Raw genomic sequence first — 11,021 nt, 5'->3', positions numbered from 1 at the left:
CACAAAATTCAAGAGAAATCCCACGAAATTCTGTACAAGCCCCACACAATTCCCTAAATTTTCTCAGAACCCAACCACATTCCTGCAACATCCCACAAAATCTCTGGAAATTTCCACAAAATTCAAGAAAATTCCCTCCAAATTCACTGAATTTCCTCAATATCCCACCAAATTCCAGAACCATCTCACAAAATCTCAACAAATTTCCACAAAATCTAAGAAAATTCCCTCCAAATTCTTCAAGTCTCCTCCAAATCCCACAAAATTCAAGAGAAATCCTCAAAATTCCACAAAAATCCAACAAAATTCCTTCCATCTTCTCAGAACCCAAACAAATTCCTGCAACATGTCACAAAATCTCCACCAATTTCCAAACATTTCAAGAAAAATCCCGCAAAATTCTTCAAGTCTCCTCCAAATACCACAAACATCCTACAAACATCTCACAAACATCCCACAAACATCCCATAAAATTCAATAGAAATCCCACAAAATTCAAGAGAAATCCCACCAAATTCTGTACAAGCCCCACACAATTCCCTAAATCTTCTCAGAACCCAACCACATTCCTGCAACATCCCACAAAATCTCCAACAATTTCCACAAAATTCAAGAAAAATCCCTCAAAATTCACTGAATTTCCTCAATACCCCACCAAACTCCAGAACCATCTCACAAAATCTCAACAAATTTCCAAAAAATTAAAAAAAACTCTCACAAAGTTCTTGAAAGCCCCTCAAAATTCCAGAAAAATCCCACAAAATTCCAGAAACATCCCACAAAATCTCCTCAATATCACCAAACATTCTGGAAAAACCCCCCAAAATTCCAGAAAAATGCCACAAAATTCCCTAAATCTGCTCAAAACATTACAAAATTCCACAGACATCTCACAAAATCTCCACCAATTTCCACAAAATTCAAGAAAAATCCCGCAAAATTCTTCAAGTCTCCTCCAAATCCCACAAAATTCAAGAGAAATCCTCAAAATTCCACAAAAATCCCATAAAATTCCTTCCATCTTCTCAGAACCCAAACAAACTCCTGCAACATCTCACAAAATCTCCACCAATTTCCAAACAATTCAAGAAAAATCCCGCAAAATTCTTCAAGTCTCCTCCAAATACCACAAACATCCCACAAACATCCCACAAACATCCCACAAACATCCCACAAAATTCAAGAGAAATCGCACAAAATTCAAAAGAAATCGCACAAAATCCTGTACAAGCCTCACACAATTCCCTAAATCTTCTCAAAACCCAACCACATTCCTGCAACTTCCCACAAAATCTCTGGAAATTTCCACAAAATTCAAGAAGACTCTCACAAAGTTCTTGAAAGCCCCTCAAAATTCCAGAAAAATGCCACAAAATTCCCTACATCTTCTCAAAACCCACCACATTCCTGCAGCATCTCACAAAATCTCCACCAATATCCAAAAAATTCAAGAAAATTCCCTCCAAATTCTTCAAGTCTCGTACAAATCCCAGAAAAATCCCACAAAATTCCAGAAACATCCCACCAAATCACCTCAATATCACCAAACATTCTGGAAAAGCCTCACAAAATTGCAGAAAAACGCCACAAAATTCCCTAAACCTTCTCAAAACCCTACCAAATTCCTGCAACATCCCACAAAATCTCCAACAATTTCCACAAAATTCAAGAAAAATCCCTCCAAATTCACTGAATTTCCTCAATATCCCACCAAATTCCAGAACCATCTCACAAAATCTCAACAAATTTCCACAAAATCTAAGAAAATTCCCTCCAAATTCTTCAAGTCTCCTCCAAATCCCACAAAATTCAAGAGAAATCCTCAAAATTCCACAAAAATCCAACAAAATTCCTTCCATCTTCTCAAAACCCAACCAAATTCCTGCAACATCTCACAAAATCTCCAGCAATTTCCACAAAATTCAAGAAAAATCCCGCAAAATTCTTCAAGTCACCCCCAAATACCACAAACATCCTACAAACATCTCACAAACATCCCACAAACATCCCATAAAATTCAATAGAAATCCCACAAAATTCAAGAAAATTCCCTCCAAATTCACTGAATTTCCTCAATATCCCACCAAATTCCAGAACCATCTCACAAAATCTCAACAAATTTCCACAAAATCTAAGAAAATTCCCGCAAAATTCTTCAAGTCTCCTCCAAATCCCACAAAATTCAAGAGAAATCCTCAAAATTCCACGAAAATGCCACAAAATTCCCTACATCTTCTCAAAATCCAAACAAATTCCTGAAACATCTCACAAAATCTCCACCAATTTCCACAACATTTAGGAAAAATCCCTCCAACTTCTTCAAGTCTCCTCCAAATCCCACAAAATTCAAGAGAATTCCTCAAAATTCCACAAAAATCCCACAAAATTCCTGCAACATCTCACAAAATCTCCGGAAATTTACACAAAATTCAAGAAGACTCTCACAAAATACTTGAAAGCTGCTGAAAATTCCACGAAAATCCCACAAAAATCCCTAAATCTTCTCAAAACCCAACCACATTCCTGCAGCATCTCACAAAATCTCCACCAATATCCAAAAAATTCAAGAAAATTCCCTCCAAATTCTTCAAGTCTCCTCCAAATCCCACAAAATTCAAGACAAATCCTCCAAATCCCACAAAAATCCCACCAAATTCCAGAACCATCTCACAAAATCTCAACAAATTGCCACTAAATTCAAGAAAACTCTCACAAAGTTCTTGAAAGCCCCTCAAACATCCAGAAAAATGCCACAAAATTCCCTACATCTTCTCAAAACCCAAACAAACTCCTGCAACATCTCACAAAATCTCCAACAATTTCCAAACAATTCAAGAAAAATCCCTCCAAAGTCTTCAAGTCTCGTACAAATCCCAGAAAAATCCCACAAAATTCCAGAAACATCCCACCAAATCACCTCAATATCACCAAAAATTCTGGAAAAGCCTCACAAAATTGCAGAAAAATGCCACAAAATTCCATAAATCTTCTCAAAACCCTACCAAATTCCTGCAACATCCCACAAAATCTCCAACAATTTCCACAAAATTCAAGAAAAATCCCTCCAAATTCACTGAATTTCCTCAATATCCCACCAAATTCCAGAACCATATCACAAAATCTCAACAAATTTCCACAAAATCTAAGAAAATTCCCTCCAAATTCTTCAAGTCTCCTCCAAATCCCACAAAATTCAAGAGAAATCCTCAAAATTCCACAAAAATCCAACAAAATTCCTTCCATCTTCTCAAAACCCAACCAAATTCCTGCAACATCTCACAAAATCTCCACCAATTTCCAAACATTTCAAGAAAAATCCCGCAAAATTCTTCAAGTCTCCTCCAAATACCACAAACATCCTACAAACATCTCACAAACATCCCACAAACATCCCATAAAATTCAATAGAAATCCCACAAAATTCAAGAGAAATCCCACGAAATTCTGTACAAGCCCCACACAATTCCCTAAATTTTCTCAGAACCCAACCACATTCCTGCAACATCCCACAAAATCTCTGGAAATTTCCACAAAATTCAAGAAAATTCCCTCCAAATTCACTGAATTTCCTCAATATCCCACCAAATTCCAGAACCATCTCACAAAATCTCAACAAATTTCCACAAAATCTAAGAAAATTCCCTCCAAATTCTTCAAGTCTCCTCCAAATCCCACAAAATTCAAGAGAAATCCTCAAAATTCCACAAAAATCCAACAAAATTCCTTCCATCTTCTCAGAACCCAAACAAATTCCTGCAACATGTCACAAAATCTCCACCAATTTCCAAACATTTCAAGAAAAATCCCGCAAAATTCTTCAAGTCTCCTCCAAATACCACAAACATCCTACAAACATCTCACAAACATCCCACAAACATCCCATAAAATTCAATAGAAATCCCACAAAATTCAAGAGAAATCCCACCAAATTCTGTACAAGCCCCACACAATTCCCTAAATCTTCTCAGAACCCAACCACATTCCTGCAACATCCCACAAAATCTCCAACAATTTCCACAAAATTCAAGAAAAATCCCTCAAAATTCACTGAATTTCCTCAATACCCCACCAAACTCCAGAACCATCTCACAAAATCTCAACAAATTTCCAAAAAATTAAAAAAAACTCTCACAAAGTTCTTGAAAGCCCCTCAAAATTCCAGAAAAATCCCACAAAATTCCAGAAACATCCCACAAAATCTCCTCAATATCACCAAACATTCTGGAAAAACCCCCCAAAATTCCAGAAAAATGCCACAAAATTCCCTAAATCTGCTCAAAACATTACAAAATTCCACAGACATCTCACAAAATCTCCACCAATTTCCACAAAATTCAAGAAAAATCCCGCAAAATTCTTCAAGTCTCCTCCAAATCCCACAAAATTCAAGAGAAATCCTCAAAATTCCACAAAAATCCCATAAAATTCCTTCCATCTTCTCAGAACCCAAACAAACTCCTGCAACATCTCACAAAATCTCCACCAATTTCCAAACAATTCAAGAAAAATCCCGCAAAATTCTTCAAGTCTCCTCCAAATACCACAAACATCCCACAAACATCCCACAAACATCCCACAAACATCCCACAAAATTCAAGAGAAATCGCACAAAATTCAAAAGAAATCGCACAAAATCCTGTACAAGCCTCACACAATTCCCTAAATCTTCTCAAAACCCAACCACATTCCTGCAACTTCCCACAAAATCTCTGGAAATTTCCACAAAATTCAAGAAGACTCTCACAAAGTTCTTGAAAGCCCCTCAAAATTCCAGAAAAATGCCACAAAATTCCCTACATCTTCTCAAAACCCAAACAAACTCCTGCAACATCTCACAAAATCTCCAACAATTTCCAAACTATTCAAGAAAAATCCCACAAAATTCTTCAAGTCTCGTACAAATCCCAGAAAAATCCCACAAAATTCCAGAAACATCCCACCAAATCACCTCAATATCACCAAACATTCTGGAAAAGCCTCACAAAATTGCAGAAAAATGCCACAAAATTCCCTAAACCTTCTCAAAACCCTACCAAATTCCTGCAACATCCCACAAAATCTCCAACAATTTCCACAAAATTCAAGAAAAATCCCTCCAAATTCACTGAATTTCCTCAATATCCCACCAAATTCCAGAACCATCTCACAAAATCTCAACAAATTTCCACAAAATCTAAGAAAATTCCCTCCAAATTCTTCAAGTCTCCTCCAAATCCCAGAAAATTCAAGAGAAATCCTCAAAATTCCACAAAAATCCAACAAAATTCCTTCCATCTTCTCAAAACCCAACCAAATTCCTGCAACATCTCACAAAATCTCCAGCAATTTCCACAAAATTCAAGAAAAATCCCGCAAAATTCTTCAAGTCTCCTCCAAATACCACAAACATCCTACAAACATCTCACAAACATCCCACAAACATCCCATAAAATTCAATAGAAATCCCACAAAATTCAAGAAAATTCCCTCCAAATTCACTGAATTTCCTCAATATCCCACCAAATTCCAGAACCATCTCACAAAATCTCAACAAATTTCCACAAAATCTAAGAAAATTCCCTCCAAATTCTTCAAGTCTCCTCCAAATCCCACAAAATTCAAGAGAAATCCTCAAAATTCCACGAAAATGCCACAAAATTCCCTACATCTTCTCAAAATCCAAACAAATTCCTGAAACATCTCACAAAATCTCCACCAATTTCCACAACATTTAGGAAAAATCCCTCCAACTTCTTCAAGTCTCCTCCAAATCCCACAAAATTCAAGAGAATTCCTCAAAATTCCACAAAAATCCCACAAAATTCCTGCAACATCTCACAAAATCTCCGGAAATTTACACAAAATTCAAGAAGACTCTCACAAAATACTTGAAAGCAGCTGAAAGTTCCACGAAAATCCCACAAAAATCCCTAAATCTTCTCAAAACCCAACCACATTCCTGCAGCATCTCACAAAATCTCCACCAATATCCAAAAAATTCAAGAAAATTCCCTCCAAATTTTTCAAGTCTCCTCCAAATCCCACAAAATTCAAGAGAAATCCTCAAAATCCCACAAAAATCCCACCAAATTCCAGAACCATCTCACAAAATCTCAACAAATTGCCACTAAATTCAAGAAAACTCTCACAAAGTTCTTGAAAGCCCCTCAAAATTCCAGAAAAATGCCACAAAATTCCCTACATCTTCTCAAAACCCAAACAAACTCCTGCAACATCTCACAAAATCTCCAACAATTTCCAAACTATTCAAGAAAAATCCCACAAAATTCTTCAAGTCTCGTACAAATCCCAGAAAAATCCCACAAAATTCCAGAAACATCCCACCAAATCACCTCAATATCACCAAAAATTCTGGAAAAGCCTCACAAAATTGCAGAAAAATGCCACAAAATTCCATAAATCTTCTCAAAACCCTACCAAATTCCTGCAACATCCCACAAAATCTCCAACAATTTCCACAAAATTCAAGAAAAATCCCTCCAAATTCACTGAATTTCCTCAATATCCCACCAAATTCCAGAACCATCTCACAAAATCTCAACAAATTTCCACAAAATCTAAGAAAATTCCCTCCAAATTCTTCAAGTCTCCTCCAAATCCCACAAAATTCAAGAGAAATCCTCAAAATTCCACAAAAATCCAACAAAATTCCTTCCATCTTCTCAAAACCCAACCAAATTCCTGCAACATCTCACAAAATCTCCAGCAATTTCCACAAAATTCAAGAAAAATCCCGCAAAATTCTTCAAGTCTCCTCCAAATACCACAAACATCCTACAAACATCTCACAAACATCCCACAAACATCCCATAAAATTCAATAGAAATCCCACAAAATTCAAGAGAAATCCCACCAAATTCTGTACAAGCCCCACACAATTCCCTAAATCTTCTCAGAACCCAACCACATTCCTGCAACATCCCACAAAATCTCCAACAATTTCCACAAAATTCAAGAAAAATCCCTCAAAATTCACTGAATTTCCTCAATATCCCACCAAACTCCAGAACCATCTCACAAAATCTCAACAAATTTCCAAAAAATTAAAAAAAACTCTCACAAAGTTCTTGAAAGCCCCTCAAAATTCCAGAAAAATGCCACAAAATTCCCTACATCTTCTCAAAACATTACAAAATTCCACAGACACCTCACAAAATCTCCACCAATTTCCACAATATCTAAAAAAATTCCCGCAAAATTATTCAAGTCTCCTCCAAATCCCACAAAATTCAAGAGAAATCCTCAAAATTCCACAAAAATCCCATAAAATTCCTTCCATCTTCTCAGAACCCAAACAAATTCCTGCAACATCTCACAAAATCTCCACCAATTTCCAAACAATTCAAGAAAAATCCCGCAAAATTCTTCAAGTCTCCTCCAAATACCACAAACATCCCACAAACATCCCACAAACATCCCACAAACATCCCACAAAATTCAAGAGATATCCCATAAAATTCAAAAGAAATCGCACAAAATCCTGTACAAGCCCCACACAATTCCCTAAATCTTCTCAAAACCCAACCGCATTCCTGCAGCATCCCACAAAATCTCCAACAATTTCCACAAAATTCAAGAAAAATCTCTCAAAATTCACTGAATTTCCTCAATATCCCACCAAATTCCAGAACCATCTCACAAAATCTCAACAAATTTCCACTAAATTCAAGACAACGCTCACAAAGTTCTTGAAAGCCCCTCAAAATTCCAGAAAAATGCCACAAAATTTCCTACATCTTCTCAAAACATTACAAAATTCCACAGACATCTCACAAAATCTCCACCAATTTCCACAAAATTCAAGAAAAATCCTGCAAAATTCTTCAAGTCTCCTCCAAATCCCACAAAATTCAAGAGAAATCCTCAAAATTCCACAAAAATCCAACAAAATTCCCTACATCTTCTCAAAATCCAAACAAATTCCTGCAACATCTCACAAAATCTCCACCAATTTCCACAACATTTAGGAAAAATCCCTCCAACTTCTTCAAGTCTCCTCCAAATCCCACAAAATTCAAGAGAATTCCTCAAAATTCCACAAAAATCACACAAAATTCCTGCAACATCTCACAAAATCTCCGGAAATTTCCACAAAATTCAAGAAGACTCTCACAAAATACTTGAAAGCTGCTGAAAATTCCACGAAAATCCCACAAAAATCCCTAAATCTTCTCAAAACCCAACCACATTCCTGCAGCATCTCACAAAATCTCCACCAATATCCAAAAAGTTCAAGAAAATTCCCTCCAAATTCTTCAAGTCTCCTCCAAATCCCACAAAATTCAAGACAAATCCTCCAAATCCCACAAAAATCCCACCAAATTCCAGAACCATCTCACAAAATCTCAACAAATTTCCACTAAATTCAAGAAAACGCTCACAAAGTTCTTGAAAGCCCCTCAAAATTCCAGAAAAATGCCACAAAATTCCCTAAATCTGCTCAAAACATTACAAAATTCCACAGACATCTCAAAAAATCTCCACCAATTTCCAAACAATTCAAGAAAAATCCCGCAAAATTCTTCAAGTCTCCTCCAAATCCCACAAAATTCAAGAGAAATCCTCAAAATTCCACAAAAATCCCATAAAATTCCTTCCATCTTCTCAGAACCCAAACAAATTCCTGCAACATCTCACAAAATCTCCACCAATTTCCAAACAATTCAAGAAAAATCCCGCAAAATTCTTCAAGTCTCCTCCAAATACCACAAACATCCCAGAAACATCCCAGAAACATCCCAGAAACATCCCACAAACATCCCACAAACATCCCACAAAATTCAAGAGAAATCCCATAAAATTCAAAAGAAATCGCACAAAATCCTGTACAAGCCCCACACAATTCCCTAAATCTTCTCAAAACCCAACCGCATTCCTGCAGCGTCCCACAAAATCTCCAACAATTTCCACAAAATTCAAGAAAAATCTCTCAAAATTCACTGAATTTCCTCAATATCCCACCAAATTCCAGAACCATCTCACAAAATCTCAACAAATTTCCACTAAATTCAAGACAACGCTCACAAAGTTCTTGAAAGCCCCTCAAAATTCCAGAAAAATGCCACAAAATTCCCTACATCTTCTCAAAACATTACAAAATTCTACAGACATCTCACAAAATCTCCACACATTTCCAAAAAATTCAAGAAAATTCCCGCAAAATTCTTCAAGTCTCCTCCAAATCCCACAAAATTCAAGACAAATCCTCCAAATCCCACAAAAATCCCACCAAATTCCAGAACCATCTCACAAAATCTCAACAAATTGCCACTAAATTCAAGAAAACTCTCACAAAGTTCTTGAAAGCCCCTCAAAATTCCAGAAAAATGCCACAAAATTCCCTACATCTTCTCAAAACCCAACCACATTCCTGCAACATCTCACAAAATCTCCAACAATTTCCACAAAATTCAAGAAAAATCCCTCCAAATTCTTCAAGTCTCGTACAAATCCCAGAAAAATCCCACAAAATTCCAGAAACATCCCACCAAATCACCTCAATATCACCAAACATTCTGGAAAGCCTCACAAAATTGCAGAAAAATGCCACAAAATTCCCTAAACCTTCTCAAAACCATACCAAATTCCTGCAACATCCCACATAATCTCCAAGAATTTCCACAAAATTCAAGAAAAATCCCTCCAAATTCACTGAATTTCCTCAATATCCCACCAAATTCCAGAACCATCTCACAAAATCTCAACAAATTTCCACAAAATCTAAGAAAATTCCCTCCAAATTCTTCAAGTCTCCTCCAAATCCCACAAAATTCAAGAGAAATCCTCAAAATTCCACAAAAATCCAACAAAATTCCTTCCATCTTCTCAAAACCCAACCAAATTCCTGCAACATCTCACAAAATCTCCAGCAATTTCCACAAAATTCAAGAAAAATCCCGCAAAATTCTTCAAGTCTCCTCCAAATACCACAAACATCCTACAAACATCTCACAAACATCCCACAAACATCCCATAAAATTCAATAGAAATCCCACAAAATTCAAGAGAAATCCCACCAAATTCTGTACAAGCCCCACACAATTCCCTAAATCTTCTCAGAACCCAACCACATTCCTGCAACATCCCACAAAATCTCCAACAATTTCCACAAAATTCAAGAAAAATCCCTCAAAATTCACTGAATTTCCTCAATATCCCACCAAATTACAGAACCATCTCACAAAATCTCAACAAATTTCCACAAAATCTAAGAAAATTCCCTCCAAATTCTTCAAGTCTCCTCCAAATCCCACAAAATTCAAGAGAAATCCTCAAAATTCCACAAAAATCCTACAAAATTCCTTCCATCTTCTCAAAACCCAAACAAACTCCTGCAACATCTCACAAAATCTCCACCAATTTCCACAACATTTAGGAAAAATCCCTCCAACTTCTTCAAGTCTCCTCCAAATCCCACAAAATTCAAGAGAAATCCTCAAAATCCCACAAAAATCCCACAAAATTCCTGCAACATCTCACAAAATCTCCAGAAATTTCCACAAAATTCAAGAAGACTCTCACAATATACTTGAAAGCTGCTGAAAATTCCACAAAAATCCCACAAAATTCCCTACATCTTCTCAAAACCCAACCACATTCCTGCAACATCTCACAAAATCTCCAACAATTTCCACAAAATTCAAGAAAAATCCCTCCAAATTCTTCAAGTCTCGTACAAATCCCAGAAAAATCCCACAAAATTCCAGAAACATCCCACCAAATCACCTCAATATCACCAAACATTCTGGAAAGCCTCACAAAATTGCAGAAAAATGCCACAAAATTCCCTAAACCTTCTCAAAACCATACCAAATTCCTGCAACATCCCACATAATCTCCAAGAATTTCCACAAAATTCAAGAAAAATCCCTCCAAATTCACTGAATTTCCTCAATATCCCACCAAATTCCAGAACCATCTCACAAAATCTCAACAAATTTCCACAAAATCTAAGAAAATTCCCTCCAAATTCTTCAAGTCTCCTCCAAATCCCACAAAATTCAAGAGAAATCCTCAAAATT

This window comes from Cyanistes caeruleus, chromosome 3, assembly GCF_971803275.1.
Source record: "Cyanistes caeruleus chromosome 3, bCyaCae1.hap1.1, whole genome shotgun sequence".
In the NCBI taxonomy this organism is placed as follows: domain Eukaryota; kingdom Metazoa; phylum Chordata; class Aves; order Passeriformes; family Paridae; genus Cyanistes; species Cyanistes caeruleus.
The sequence above is the reverse complement of the archived record's forward strand: the minus strand, read 5'-3'. Positions refer to the sequence as shown.